We start from the raw sequence: 15,961 nt of genomic DNA, 5'->3' as shown, positions 1-15,961 counted from the left end.
TGCTTCCGGCCCTCCTGCACCACAGGGGGAAGATCCTGTACAAGCTGGATCAAAAGGAATGGCTTCTGAAGAGGGATTTACTTCAGTATTAAACAAAATTTATGAAACATTGGAAAAATTAAGCAAACAGGTTACTGAAGCAACAACTAAAATTGACCAGAATACTTCTAGCATTAACAATTTGGGGCAGAAGGTGAATTCCAATACAGAATCCATTGAAAAACTGCTGCAAGAATCTACTTCCAATCGAAAGACAGCAGAGGAAGCAAGGGGAAAAGCAGCGGCTGTAGAGGAAAAAATAACACCGATATGCAAACAGCTTGGGGACCATCAGTCGCTTTTGTCCATGATTGAACTGAGGGAGAAACAGACTAATCTGAGGATCAGGGCAGTCCCTGAACTTGAAAAAGACAGCCTAAGTGATTTTCTTACACAGGAATTTGCAGGCTTTTGGAACTTGGATGACAAGCAAGACTTTAAGATAGTAAGTGCTTTTAGACTTGGAAGAGGAGGGAGAAAGAACAGGTCGAGAGACTGTTTGATTACCCTCCGATCAAAAGAGGAGAGAGACAAAATACTGAGTCTGCACTTCCAGAAGACCTTGGAAATAAACGATTCAAGAGTGGAGATATTTAAGGACATTCCGAAATATCTTTTGGACCTTAGGTCTAATTACGGAGATTTGGTGGCCCTGTTGAGAGGAAATAGAACTGAAGCCAAAATGATTTTTAGGTGGGAATTCCCCCAAGGCCTATGTTTTACCTTTAAAGGGAAAAAGTTTAAAATAAGATCAGTGAAAGATAAAGAAAAATTCTTGAGAGAACACGAAGAAGACCTGCAAAAAGAAGTTGTAGAAGAGCTAAGAGCTTTAAAACCAGGAGTACTAGACATAGTACCACCACCTTTGGGATTGGACAAGTTAGAAAAAGTGATACCACCATCAGAACAAGAGGAATTATTGGGAGCAGTTGGAGGAAAGTAGAATAAATACACCATGTCTCTGCAATTATTAAGTTGGAACATTCATGGATTTAACTCCCCGGAGAAGAGGAGGAAAGTTTTTCATTTATTGAAAAAGGAACAATTGGACTTAATTTGCTTACAGGAAACACATGTGATAAGGCTACACAGGAAAGTATTGATTAATAAAAGGTTGGGTCAAGAGTTTATTTCATCGGATAAGGTTAAAAAGAGAGGAGTTGTTATTTATGCAAAAGAGAGCCTATCACCGAAATTCATTTTTAAAGATGACCAAGGAAGATTTGTGGCAATCGAAATTCAATCACAAGGAGAAAAAATTTTAATAGTAGGAGTTTATGCACCAAATGAGGGGAAATCTGATTTTTTTAAGAAATTGCATGAGACGTTGTGAGACTATATGGATTACAACATTATTGTGATGGGAGATATGAATGGAGTGGTATCTACAAATATGGACAAGTCGCAGAGACAGGTTGTAACTAAAGATGGCAGACTACCAAAAACCCTTTTTGAACTGACTGACAATATGGACTTGATTGACATTTGGAGAATTAAGAACCCCTTAGGAAGAGAGGGAACATTCTTCTCTAAAGCCAAAATGACATGGACAAGAATTGACCAAATATGGATAACTAGAGGACTGGCACCTAAGACTCGAAAAGTGGAAATTTGCCCCAAAACTTGCTCCAACCATAATGCTGTGAAAATGGAGATGAAACTAACACCAATCGGTTCCTTCAGATAGAGGATGAATGCCACCTTGTTTAGAGATCAAGAGGTTATTAAGAAGGCCCAAAAAACCTTGAGAGACTATTTTGAGATAAATCTGAACACCACTATTGAAAAAAGAGTAATCTGGGACGCAAGTAAAGCAGTTATGAGGGGGTTTCTGATTCAACAGAATACAATAAAGAAGAGAGCCCAAAATGAGAAAAAAGATAAAATTTTGGAAAAAATAAAAGAGGGTGAGAAGAAACTAAGAGCGAAACCAAAGTCACAAGAGATTCTGAGAGACATAAAGTTATATCAAGTGCAATATATGAAGATGATGAATCAGGAAATTGAATGGAAAATCAAACAAATGAGACAAAGGACATTTGAATCGGCTAACAAATGTGGAAAATTGTTAGCTTGGCAAATGAGAAAAAGACAAAAGCTCAATACTATCACTAATTTGGAAGTGGAAGGAAAGAACATTCAGAATCAAGTGGAAATTAGAAAATGCTTCCAGAGGTATTTTAAACAGTTATATACACAAGGGCCACAGAAAGAGTTTGATATAGATCAATTTTTAAAAACAAATGGATTACAAAAAATCTCTCAAGAAAACAAGATAATGCTGAACCACAAAATTACAGAACAGGAGGTAGAAGGTGCCATTCAGAATATGCAGTTGGGTAAATCTCCAGGGCCGGATGGCTTAACCTCAAAATACTATAGATCTTTGAAAGATTGGTTAATTCAACCACTAAAGGAGGTCTGTAATGAAATTTTGGAGGGGGGGAAAGCGCCAGAGTCGTGGAAGGAAGCTTATATTACACTTATACCGAAAACTGAGTTGGAAAAGACACAACTTAAGAACTACCGCCCCATATCCCTGCTCAATGTGGATTACAAAATATTTGCTGATATTTTGGCTAATAGATTTAAAAAAGTATTAGTGGAAGAGATACATAAGGACCAAGCTGGCTTTCTCCCAGGTAGACACTTGTCTGACAATATGAGGAATATAATTAACATTTTGGAGAAGTTGCAAGTGAACATTAATACCAAAGCAGTTTTAATTTTCATAGATGCGGAGAAAGCCTTTGACAACATTTCTTGGAATTTTATGAAGAAAAATCTTCAGGGGATGGGGGTTGGTCAAGGGTTTGAAAATGGTATAAGTGCAATTTACTCAGAACAAAAGGCTAAGCTAATAGTTAATAATGTGATGACAGAGGAATTTAAGATAGAGAAAGGGACACGACAAGGCTGCCCAATTTCCCCATTGCTTTTTATTTCGGTCCTGGAGGTTTTGTTAAATATGATTAGAAGGGACCGTCTGATTAAAGGTATTCAGGTTGGAGCCAAACAATACAAATTGAAAGCTTTTGCAGATGACCTAGTTTTGACGTTACAGGAGCCAGAATCTAGTACGAAAAGAGTGTTAGAACTGATTCAAGAATTTGGTCATGTGGCAGGATTTAAGCTGAACAAGTCAAAAACTAAAGTTCTTGAGAAAAATTTAACACCGATTGAGATAGAGAGGTTTCAGAAGGAGACAGGTTTAACATTAGTTAAGAAAGTAAAATATCTGGGGGTTAATATGACTGCTAAGAACTTAAACTTATTTAAAGATAACTATGAGAAATGTTGGACAGAAGTGAAAAAAGACTTAGAAATATGGTCAAATTTGAAGCTTTCCTTGTTGGGTCGAATTGCAGCTATAAAGATGAATGTATTGCCAAAAATGTTATTTTTGTTTCAATCATTGCAAATTTTGGACAAGATGGACTGTTTCAAGAAGTGGCAGAGAGATATTTCCAGATTTGTCTGGCAGGGCAAGAAGCCCAGAATAAAATTTAAAATATTAACTGACGCAAAGGAAAGAGGTGGATTTGCCCTGCCGGACCTTAAACTTTACTATGAATCAGCAGCATTCTGCTGGTTGAAAGATTGGCTGCTTCTTGAGAATACAGACATTTTGGACTTAGAAGGTTTTAATAATGTTTTTGGGTGGCATGCATATTTGTGGTACGACAAGCTTAAAGCACATAAAGCATTTAAAAACCATATTGTCAGGAAAGCATTGTTTAATGTCTGGATAAGATATAAAGACTTACTTGAAAATAATCATCACCCATATATGGCAAAAAAAATAGACAAAACTCATTCGGGCTCCATTCAATGCTTGAATGAGTCTGGGTTTTGCCACTAGGGATGAAGTGTGCAGGTTTTTGTCTTGGTGCCCCATCAGGCTGTAGCACTGTGGATGTTGGTACCACTTATGAACCCCACATCACTGGTGCCCTCCAAGTCATGACAGTAATAAACTGCCTCGTCTTCAGCCTGGATGTTGGAGATGGTTAGATAGCCAGTGTTCCCAGATTCGGAGCCGGTGAACCGATCTGGGATCCCTTCTCCCCTCTTGTCAGCACCAAAGAGAACAAAGAGAGGAGCCTCTCCAGGTTTCTGCTGATACCAGCTGTAGCTGTTCCAATTTCTGCCACCACTTCAAGAGCAGGAGAGTTTCGCAGTTTGGCCCAGGGAAGCAGACTGGGAGAATGGCTGAGTCATTGTTGGCTGTGAAATGACACCTTTGTTTACAAGGAAGAAAGAAGAAGAAAGTGATTCTCTATATTGTATGTTCTCAGTTATTATATGAGTGTTGGTTTTCTGTTATAAACTAACATTACAGTGGTACCTCAGGTTACAGACACTTCAGGTTACAGACGCTTCAGGTTACAGACGCTTCAGGTTACAGACTCCGCTAACCCAGAAGTAGCCCCATTAGCTAAAGTGGTACCTCAGGTTAAGAACAGTTTCAGGTTAAGAACAGACCTCTGGAACAAATTAAGTTCTTAACCTGAGGTACCACGGTACTTATCTTTTTGGTTTTGGCTCCTAGGTAAAGGTAAAGGGACCCCTGACCATTAGGTCCAGTCGTGACCGACTCTGGGGTTGCAGCGCTCATCTCACTTTATTGACCAAGGGAGCTGGCGTACAGTTTCCGGGTCATGTGGCCAGCATGACTAAGCTGCTTCTGGCGAACCAGAGCAGCGCACAGGAACGCCGTTTACCTTCCCGCTGGAGCGGTATCTATTTATCTACTTGCACTTTGACATGTTTTTGAACTGCTAGGTTGGCAGGAGCAGGTACCGAGCAACGGGAGCTCACCCCATTGCGGGGATTCGAACCGCCGACCTTCTGATCAGCAAGTCCTAAGCTATGTGGTTTAACCAACAGCGCCACCCGCGTCCCCTGGCTTTGGCTCCCAGATGTGTACAAATACATTTCTTTGTATCCTTACCTGAACAGTAATTAAGAAGCATCAGGAAAAACAGAACCCAGGCCATGGTGAGCTCGCAAAAGCGATGTGGCTTTCTGAAGCTAAGAGGCAAATGGCAGGGACCTCACTCTTTCCTTTCTTAAATCTGTCAGAGCCAGATGAATGGTCCCTCCATGCAAATCAAGCTTGAGCTCATTGGCTTAACTAGAACTTCATGTGAGTGTCTGGAGGCGGTTGGAGGATGGATGGTGGCTAACAGATTGAGGTTGAATCTTGACAAGACAGAAATACTGTTCTTGGGGGACAGGGGACAGGTGGGTGTGGGGGATTCCCTGGTCTTGAATGGGGAACTGTGCCCTTGAAGGACCAGGTGCACAGCCTGGGAGTCATTTTGAATTCACATCTGTCCTTGGAGGCACAGGTCAGTTCTGTGTCCAGGGCAGCTGTCTACTAGCTTCATCTGGTATGCAGGCTGAGACCCTACCTGCCCATAGACTGTCTCGCCCCAGTGGTGCATGCTCTGGTTATCTCTCGCTTGGACTACTGCAATGCGCTCTATGTGGGGCTACCTTTGAAGGTGACCTGGAAACTACAATTAATCAAGAATGCGACCACTAGACTGGTGACTAGGAGTGGCCGCTGAGACCATATAAGACCTACATTGGCTCCCAGTACGTTTCCGAGCACAATTCAAAGTGTTGGTGCTGACAGTCAAAGTCCTATATCCCCTTGGCCCAATATACCTGAAAGAGCGTCTCCACCCCCACCGTTCTGCCCGGACACTGAGGTCCAGCGCCAAGGGTCTTCTGGCGGTTCCCTCACTGCGAGAAGTGAGGTTACAGGGAACCAGGCAGAGGGCCTTCTCAGTAGTGGCGCCTGCCCTGTGGAACGCCCTCCCACCAGATGTCAAAGAGAAGAACAACTACCAGACTTTTAGAAGACATCTGAAGGCAAACCTGTATCGGGAAATTTTTAATGTTTGAAGTTTTATTCTGTTTTTAGTGTACTGTTGGGAGCCGCCCAGGGTAACTGGGGAAAACCAGCCAGATGGGTGGGGTATAAATGTTGTTGTTGTTGTTGTTGTTGTTATTATTATTATTATTATTATTATTACTATCAGCAGCACCTGGGGCTGCATAGAGGGGTGGGAGGGAGGGAAAAGGATGGAGTACCCATGTGCATTCAACTACCCTAACAGCATCTACTCCATCCAGATGGCAGCTACAGATATTAGAAAAGAAGAGTTGTTCCTTTGTCTGGAGAGGTTACAGGTGGGCGAGCTGGTGGGTGGAAACCTGACCAGATGTGTCCTGCTGCAATGACCTGCTTCATTCATTCCAGATGTGCAGGTGGTGCAGAGACAGTTAAAAATCTATGAAATATGAGGGAGGTGGTCCAACATCTCCCTCTACAGGTCTAAGGTAGCTGGCATCTGTTCCCGGCATCTGTTAACCTGTGCACAAAGTCTGTTGCGTAAATATGCATCCACGGGAATTTTATAGGGGGAAGAAGAAATCACTGAAAAGAGAGATCAGGGTAGTTGTTCCTCACACAAATCAGAGAGGAATAGTGCTGTTATATTAGTGCCTCTTATCTAGGGATGGAGGAGAAATTTGATTCAGTTCACATTTAATGGTGACCCAACACTGGGGGCAATTCTCTGCATGTTGCAATGCCGTTCTCTAGCCGAGTAAAGTGTACCAAGATGCATATACTTCTTCTTTTTTAGTTGCTCTTTCATTTATTTATACTTTTCATGCTTATACATTTCACTACTTTTACAATCAGTTTGACATTTCAAAGCTTCACTTCCTTCCCACTTTTTCTGCGGTTCCTTAAATCTATCTTTAATATCTTCTGCATAGCCAAATTAATTTAATTTACTCATTTATTCATCTTCTTTAAATATATACTCTTATGAAACTGCAGGTTATTACAATAATCCTGCCAATGTTTTTATCTGTTTATTATTTATCCTTAAATATTCAATACACCATTTCATTCATTTGCAAAAGATTTGTGATTCTTCCGGTAAGTTTTGCCATTTCTGCATATTCCATAAGTTTTTGTATCCATTCTTCCTTTGCTGGGACTTCTGCTTCTTTCCATTTTGGGGCAAGTAACATTCTTGCCACTGTACTAGCATACGTGAATACGTTTCTATACATTTTGGGTAGTTCTGTCCCTAAAAATTCCCAAAAGAATATACATAGCCTACACAATACAACACAAAACACTGTTGCTGTATGGAGGTTTTATTTTATATTTTGGAAATGTTTTTTCTTTAAATTTTTTTTTGGGGGGGCCCAGGAGAGTGGGGCCCTAAGCTATAGCTTGTTTAGCTTTTACGTATATCCAGAACTGCACAGATTGTACTGTACACTTCTTAAACGTAAGGTAAAGATAAAGGACCCCTGGACGGTTAAGTCCAATCAAAAGCGACTATGGGGTTGCAGCGCTCATCTCACTTTCAGGCCAAGGGAGCCGGCGTTTGTCCGCAGACAGCTTTCTGTGTCATGTGGCCAACAGGACTAAACCACTTCTGGCACAATGGAGCACCATAACGAAAGCCAGAATGCACGGAAACGCCGTTTCCCTTCCTGCCACAGCGGTACCTATTTATCTACTTGCACTGGTGTGCTTTCAAATTGATAGGTTTGCAGGAGCTGGGACACAGCAACGAGAGCTCACTCCGTTGTGGGGTTTTGAGCCGTCAACCTTCCCATTGGCAAGCCCAAGAGGCTCAGGGGTTTAGACCACAGTGCCACCCGCATCTTAAATGTACAGTGGTACCTCGGGTTAAGAACTTAATTCGTTCCAGAGGTCCGTTCTTAACCTGAAACTGTTCTTAACCTGAAGCACCACTTTAAATAATGGGGCCTCCCGCTGCCGCTGTGCCGCCGCCACACGATTTCTGTTCTCATCCTGAAGCAAAGTCCTTAACTTGAAGCACTATTTCTGGGTTAGCGGAGTCTGTAACCTGAAGCATCTGTAACCTGAAGCGTCTGTAACCCAAGGTACCACTGTAATGTAATGTAATTCTTAAATGTAATGTGTGAATGTCCCTTAGGGTCAGCCCAGTGTAACAAATTTGAGATTAGAGAGAGATGCAGATTATCAGCACCTGATCTCTGTGCAGGAAGGAGCTGGAAGACCCAAGAGATTTATTCACAAATATTGTGCACTATTCTGCTTCACTTGGCACCGCAGGTGCAGGGAATTTACAAGAACATACATTGGTGCTAAATCTGGTGAAAGTGGTCTGACAGCAACCCCTAAAGATTCAAGACAGGACGGCAGGTATCAGGTATCACAGTTCTAAAAGCAGCCTGGCACACTGACATTTCCAGGGCAAAACTTCTCTCAAAATGGGGGCGAGTGACAGGATAAAGTTCACCAGCTTAAGTGCTGTTACTGAAGGCACAAGCCCATGAAGAGTTTGGATTTGATTTGATATCCCGCTTTATCACTCCCCTTCAGGAGTCTCAAAGCGGCTAACATTCTCCTTTCCCTTCCTCCCCCACAACAAACACTCTGTGAGGTGAGTGGGGCTGAGAGACTTCAGAGAAGTGTGACTGGCCCAAGGTCACCCAGCAGCTGCATGTGGAGGAGCGGGGACACGAACCCAGTTCCCCAAATTACAAGACTACCTCTCTTAACCACTACACCACACTGGCTCCCAGTGACCCATTCGAAAGATGGCAAGACTCCAACAAGGGCATCAGAATCCTTCTACATCCAGAAGCACTGAGACTGGGGAGCCTTGAAATAAAGACGATCACCTGGATGAGAAGATTCAAATTCCAACTAACAATGTTTAAAATAACTTTTTCTTAAAAAAAAAAAACACAGAACAACCCGAAGCCTTTCTTTTTGGAATTCAAGGTGCCGAAATCTCAAGGGAACAGAAAAGACTATTTATGTATGTGACCACGGCTGCACGGATGTTATTGGCCCAGAGATGGAAAGAAGATAAAGTCCCTGCCAGAGAAGAATGGCAGATTAAGTTGATGGATTATGCCAAAATGGCCAAAATGACTGCAAGAATCAGAAATCAGGAAGACCAAACTTTTAATAAGGAATGGGGGAAAATTATAACTTATCTTAAAAACCAATGTAAACAGCAAAAATCATTAGTAGGATTGGAATATCACTTGTAGTTTAATGGTGAATTTTGGACATAATGGAGATGTGAAAGATTTGGATTATTATAAAAGATTCAGGAGGAAATGACTAACAATAGGACCCACAAATGGGAGGAGGGGGAAGTCCAGGAGATTCTTTGGAATCTTGTTTTTATGTTGTATGTTGGATATGTGATTGTAAAACTTTAACCTGAAAAACCAAATAAATAAATTCAAAAACAAATCCCAGCTAACAAAGGATCCATTTCATAAATGAAATGGGTTCTCAGATAGGGCTAGATAAATGTGAGGTTCCACAGGATTTCTAAGAGGCTGATAAGATGTGATCATACCGGAACAGTGTTTTGGAACACGAGTTCCTGCCAAACAGGTATATAAACAGGTGGGAAAGGATTCCTGGAGAGAGGGAGGCAGGCAGAGACCACCTCTGAGCCTGCTCCACATGGACTTTGGAGAGAGAGAGAGAGAGAGAGAGAGAGAGAGAGAGAGAGAGAGAGAAATTTGCTGTTGGCTTCCTTATGTGAAGGATCCTGATCATATTGTACTGTGTTAAAACAGTATTTTGCTTCGTTTTTTACCATGCACCCCACTGTGATAATTTCACCAAATCTCTTCTCATTAACTGATGGAGAACAGTTCCCCAAAGGAGTGGTTTTTGACATAGTTCAGTACCAGCTGCAGGCAGTGCCAAAAGAAGCCCATCATCTGCAAGGAGGTTTTTGTCACACTTCCCTGTGTGGTTCTATCACTGTGCGCTTGCTGCTGCTGTCATACGATAAACAGTAATAAGCAGCCTCATCTTCTGCTTGAAGGTTGGAGACAGTTAAGGTGGCAGAGTTGGATGAGGTGTCATAGGAACCAGAGAATCTCTCTGGGATTCCAGAGGGTCTGGTGCTATGATAATATATAATTAGTTTGGGGGCACTGCCTGGCTTCTGCTGATACCAGGATACATAGTAGTCTCCAATTTTCCCACTGCTCCTGGTACAGGGGATTGTGGCTGTTTCTCCAGGGGGTACTGACAGCGAAGGTGTCTGAGTCAACACAAACTGGCTAAAGACCCCTGAAAGAAAGCAGAGAAAATAGAGAGACTGTTGTCAGAGAAACATTTGTTCCATCCAAGCCACGAGAAAAGGGAAGAAAACCCAACAGGGAGCAAGGTAACAGAGGAAGTCCTCTTCTCAAAGTATATTCCTAGGAGGAGGAAAAAGAGATGGAACGCCGCATTTCAAAACACAAACAACAAATTCACTACATTACCACTGCAAAAAGCGAAAAGGAGGACGAGGAGGAGAGGAAGGTTAGCCATGTTGGAGGAATGCAAGGAAGTTGGGCTTCCTCTGAAGCAAAAGGTTTATCTGAAAAGAGCCTTTCTGATTTGTCTTAAACCCTGTGAGGTGGTGAATGCAAAGATATGCAAATACATCTCTCCTGTCCGTCCTCAATGCCTTAACCATCCTGGCCCACAAATGCTATAAAGGCAACAGATAGTTCCTCTAAATCAGGCATGTCCAAAATCTGTTTTGGGGGCCTAATCCAGCCCGCCAGTCGGTTTAATCCAGCCCCTGTGGCAGTTTATCTCCTGGGGTAAAATCCTAAAAAAACTTCAACAACTTCAATCCTTCAACTCTGGTTGGCCCTCACGCATGTTCACTTCATCAAATCTGGCCCTCTTTGAAAAAAGTTTGGACACCCATGCTCTAAATAACTATTCAGGGTCAAGGGGTGACTAACTCTTGTTTTCACAAAGAATTTATGCATCTTTATTCACAGCTACAAGTTCCAGCTATAGCCTCTCATTGTACTGGATGGAGGTTAGAGAGGGGTGCAAAACTTTGTTGTTGTTTAGTTGTTTAGTGGTGTCCGACTCTTCATGACCCCATGCACCAGAGCACGCCAGGCACTTCTGTCTTCCTCTGCCTCCCGCAGTTTAGTCAAACTCATGTTGTAGCTTCGAGAACACTGCCCAACCATCTCGTCCTCTGTCGTGCCCTTCTCCTTGTGCCCTCCATCTTTCCCAGCATCAGGGTCTTTTCCAGGGAGTCTTCTCTTCTCAAGAGGTGGCCAAAGTATTGGAGCCTCAGCTTCAGGATCTGTCCTTCCAGGGAGCACTCAGGGCTGATTTCCTTCAGAATGGATAGGTTGGATCTTCTTGCAGTCCATGGGACTCTCAAGAGTCTCCTCCAGCACCATAATTCAAAAGCATCAATTCTTCGGCGATCCGCCTTCTTTATGGTCCTGCTCTCACTTCCATACATCACTACTGGGAAAACTGGTCTACTACATAAAGGTAGAAGATGGTGATAATAAATAACAACATCATCATCATCATCATCATCAATACCCCGCCCATCTGGCTGGGTTTCCCCAGCCACTCTGAGCGGCTTACAGCACATATAAAATTGAAAATTCACTACTGAGAAGGCCCTCTGCCTTGTTCCTGCAACCTCACTTCTCGCCAGACTCAGCCCACTTTCCCTTTTGGCCCCACCCACTCATGACATTTGAACTCCAGAATTCTGGTCAGATGCAAACGTGACCAGACGCAGCCTTCTGAGCATCTGAGCATTCATATCCTCTGCAGGTGGCAAGTGATGGGCAGAGTCTCTATGACTGTTAAAGTCTATGAAGTGTAGGAAAATTTGTCCAGCTTTCCTCCCTACAGGCAAAAGTGAGAAGAATCTGCATCCTTGGAAAACGTTTATTGAATATGGGGGAGGGGGGCGAATTGTGTAAATCTGAAAACGTTGGCAGCATTTAGATAAATCCAACAGTGTAATTAAGTTTTGATGGATGTAGTAATGGAATACTGAATGGTTTAGTTTATGTAAAATATGCAGGGATTTATGTTGTGCAAAATGAACCATTGAAAAAAAAGAAGGGAAGTCATTGATATTTTGAGGTTGTTTAAATGAATATAAAGGTAAAGGTAAAGGGACTCCTGACCATTAGGTCCCGTCGTGACCGACTCTGGGGTTGCGGCACTCATCTTGCTTTATTGGCCGAGGGAGCTGGAGTACAGCTTCATGTGGCCAGCATGACTAAGCCGCTTCTGGCTAACCAGAGCAGTGCACGGAAACGCCGTTTACCTTCCCGCTGGAGCGGTACCTATTTATCTACTTGCACTTTGATGTGCTTTCGAACTGCTAGGTTGGCAGGAGCAAGGATTAAGCAATGGGAGCTCACCCCGTCGCGGGGATTCGAACCGCCGACCTTCTGATCAGCAAGTCCTAGGCTTTGTGGTAAAGCAGAAAATTTGAGAGAAAGAATACAGAATTCATCCAAAACTAGGGGATGTACCCCAGCATGCTCTGCTCGCTAGCTCTTTGCTGTTCCCCCATTAACCCTCAACACTTCCCCCTCCCATCCCATGCAGCTACTGCCATGCAGTTCCTGAAGTCCAGGAAAAGGGCACCAAACAATTGCACCAAACACTTCTCTGCTTTGCTTCTTCCTGTAGATACCAGTTCTTCATGACACTGGCAGACGGTGGGCTTTCAAATGTCAGCAACACACTGTGTAATGCTAAAATTTTGCAAAAAGCCCCCCCACACACACCTCTCATGCTCTGTTCAACATCTTTGTTGCGGCGCCCCCTGTGGCAATGATGCCCAGTGCTGAACTGGCTGTACTACCCTAAAACGCTCTTTGTTCAAGGGATCTCTTGGATGACACAATTCTATTGAATGTGGGGAAAGACCTACACCTCCCCCTTGGAGGCCAAAAGGAGCAAGAGAAGACATATGCGACCCCTGACCCCAGGAGATAAGTACCTATACAATCCTTAGAAGACATCAGAAGGCAGCTCTGTATAGGGAAGATTTCACTGTTTTATTGTTTTTATATATGTTGGAAGCCACCCAGTGTGGCTGGACAACCTGGTCAGATGGGTGGGATATTTCGGGGGGGGGCAGAGCATGCCCAGTTAAATTTATATAACTCAAACTCACCTGAGCAGTAAGTGAGAAGGGGAAGGAGAAGACTGGCTCACGGCATGATGGGAGATTGCAAATGGTCAGTTTGCTCTGGTCTGGCACCCTCTCCTTCAGTCAGTCTTTAAAGTGTTCCAGGGCTTCTGATGCATCACGATATGCAAATACATGCACTGTTTGCTCATTGGCTGCAGGAACATCGGTAGACCTCCCCATTTTTTGCCCCGGAGAATTGTGCTATTAGACGTGGGAGGGCAAACCTGATTCTATTCATAGTGTTGTCTCCAACACTAGTCCGACCTAGAGCAGACCCACTGAAATTAATGGACATGACTAACTTAGGTCCTAAGAAGGCCTTCTCGGTAGTGGCGCCCACCCTGTGGAACTCTCTCCCATCAGATGTCAAGGAAATAAACAACTATCTGACTTTTAGAAGACATCTGAAGGCAACCCTATATCGGGAAGTTTTTAATGTCTAATGTTTTACAATATTTTCTGTGCTGTAAGCCACCCAGAGTGGCTGGGGAGACCCAGCCAGATGGGTGGGGTACAAACAGTGTTTTTTTTCTGGCGGGGGCGCAGGGGCATGCATACCCCTAAACATTTTGTGAATCTTCGTACTTTTGTCCATTTACTGTATTTATTTTTCCGGATTTGAACTATAAAATGGTGGTTTTCTTGAGTCAAAATGAGAGTACCCCTAAACATTTTTTTAAGAAAAAAAGCACTGGGTATAATTTATTATTATTATTATTATTATTATTATTATTATTATCATCATTATTATTATTATTACTGTACGTAGGACTAGCATTAGCTGCAACCCAATGACCTTGATCAATACTTCACATGGTCTTTTTATATATGCGTGTGCATGCATATGAAACAAAATCAGATACACACGTGTGTTTCTCCTGCCTGTATTACGTTTCTGTGTTCCTCTCACCCTTCAGACCTTCCTACTTCCTAATCCTAACAAATATTCATGGAATGCTATGCAGTGGCTGGTTCTCAGAGAGCTGGTAGGGTAGAAGGCAGGGAGTCCAACAGTAGAGGGAGCCAGAGCTAGTGGCAGGCAGAGCCAACCGATTCTAGTTTTGTCCTCCTCTTCCTCCCCCTTGTTGAGTTGTACAAGCTTAACACAGAGGGGGGGAAGGAGGGTGATAGCCAGGAACACACACACACACACACACACACACCCCGGACTGGTTATTGTAAGAAGGCAAGAGAGTAGAGGCTGGCAGAGAACAGATTGAGGATGGTGGGATAGGGAACCTTACAAGAGCCAGACACTAGTACGAAAAGAGTTTTAGAACTAATACAAATATTTGGTCAAGTAGCAGGATTTAAACTGAACAAACAGAAAACGAAAGTACTGGATAAAAATTTAACAGCTGTTGAAAGGGAGAAATTTCAGAGTGAAACTGGTTTAACGGTAGCAAAGAAGGTGAAATACCTGGGGATTAATTTGACATCCAAGAATGTGAACTTATTTAAAGATAATTATGAGAAATGTTGGACAGAAGTTAAGAAAGATCTAGAAATATGGTCAAATTTGAGACTTTCCTTGTTGGGCCGAATTGCTGTTATTAAGATGAATGTCTTGCCGAGAATGTTGTTTTTGTTTCAAACATTGCAGATTTTGGACAAAATGGATTGTTTCAAGAGGTGGCAAAAAGATATATCTAGATTTGTCTGGCAGGGCAAAATAAAATTTAAGATATTAACTGATGCAAAAGAAAGAGGGGGGTTTGCCCTGCCGGACTTAAAGCTGTATTATGAATCAGCGGCCTTTTGCTGGCTGAAAAATTGGCTGCTTCTTGAAAACACAGACATTTTGGATCTGGAAGGGTTCAATAACAGATTCGGTTGGCATGCATATATATGGTATGACAAGGTTAAAATTCACCAAGGTTTTAAAAACCATATTGTCAGGAAAGCATTATACAATGTTTGGATTCGGTATAAAGATTTGTTAGAAAACAAAACCCCTGGGTGGTTGTCACCAATGGAAGCTAAGGAAGTGAAAAAACTTAATATGGAATCCAAATGGCCAAAGTATTGGGAAATTATAGAACATGAGGAGGGAAAAGTGAAACTGCAGAGTTATGAGAAGTTGAAATCTAAAGTAAGAGACTGGCTACATTACTACCAGATAAATGAAGTTTTTAAACAGGACAGGAAAATTGGCTTCCAGGTGGAGAGGTCAAAATTAGAAACAGAGCTTTTGGAACCCAGTACTAAAAATCTGTCAAGAATGTATAACTTGCTGTTGAAATGGAATACACAGGATGAGACGGTTAAATCAGCTATGATTAAATGGGCACAAGACATTGGCCATGACATTATGTTTGCTGACTGGGAACAGTTGTGGACCACCGGTATAAAGTTTACGGCATGTAATGCCTTAAGAGAGAACATTATGAAAATGATCTATAGGTGGTACATGACCCCAGTCAAGCTTGCAAAAATTTACCACACGCCCAATAATAAATGTTGGAAATGTAAGGAAACTGAAGGTACTTTTTACCATCTTTGGTGGACGTGCCCAAGGGTCAAGGTCTTCTGGGAAATGATTTATAATGAAATGAAAAAGGTGCTTAAATGCACATTCGTGAAGAAACCAGAGGCCTTTCTCCTGGGCATGGTGGGCCAATTGGTGTCAAGGAAAGATAGGATGTTTTTTATGTATGCTACAACAGCAGCAAGAGTACTTTTAGCAAAGTATTGGAAGACACAAGAACTACCTACACTGGAAGAATGGCAGACCAAGGTGATTGACTACATGGGACTGGCGGAGATGACTGGCAGAATCCGTGACCAAGGGAGAGAGACGGTGGAAGAAGATTGGAAGAAATTTAAAGTTTATTTTAAGAACTGTTGCAAAATTAATGAGTGTTAAAATGTCTTGG

The sequence above is a fragment of the Podarcis filfolensis genome (assembly GCF_964270895.1).
Source record: "Podarcis filfolensis genome assembly, chromosome: 16".
In the NCBI taxonomy this organism is placed as follows: Eukaryota; Metazoa; Chordata; class Lepidosauria; order Squamata; family Lacertidae; genus Podarcis; species Podarcis filfolensis.
This window is presented reverse-complemented; position numbering follows the sequence as displayed.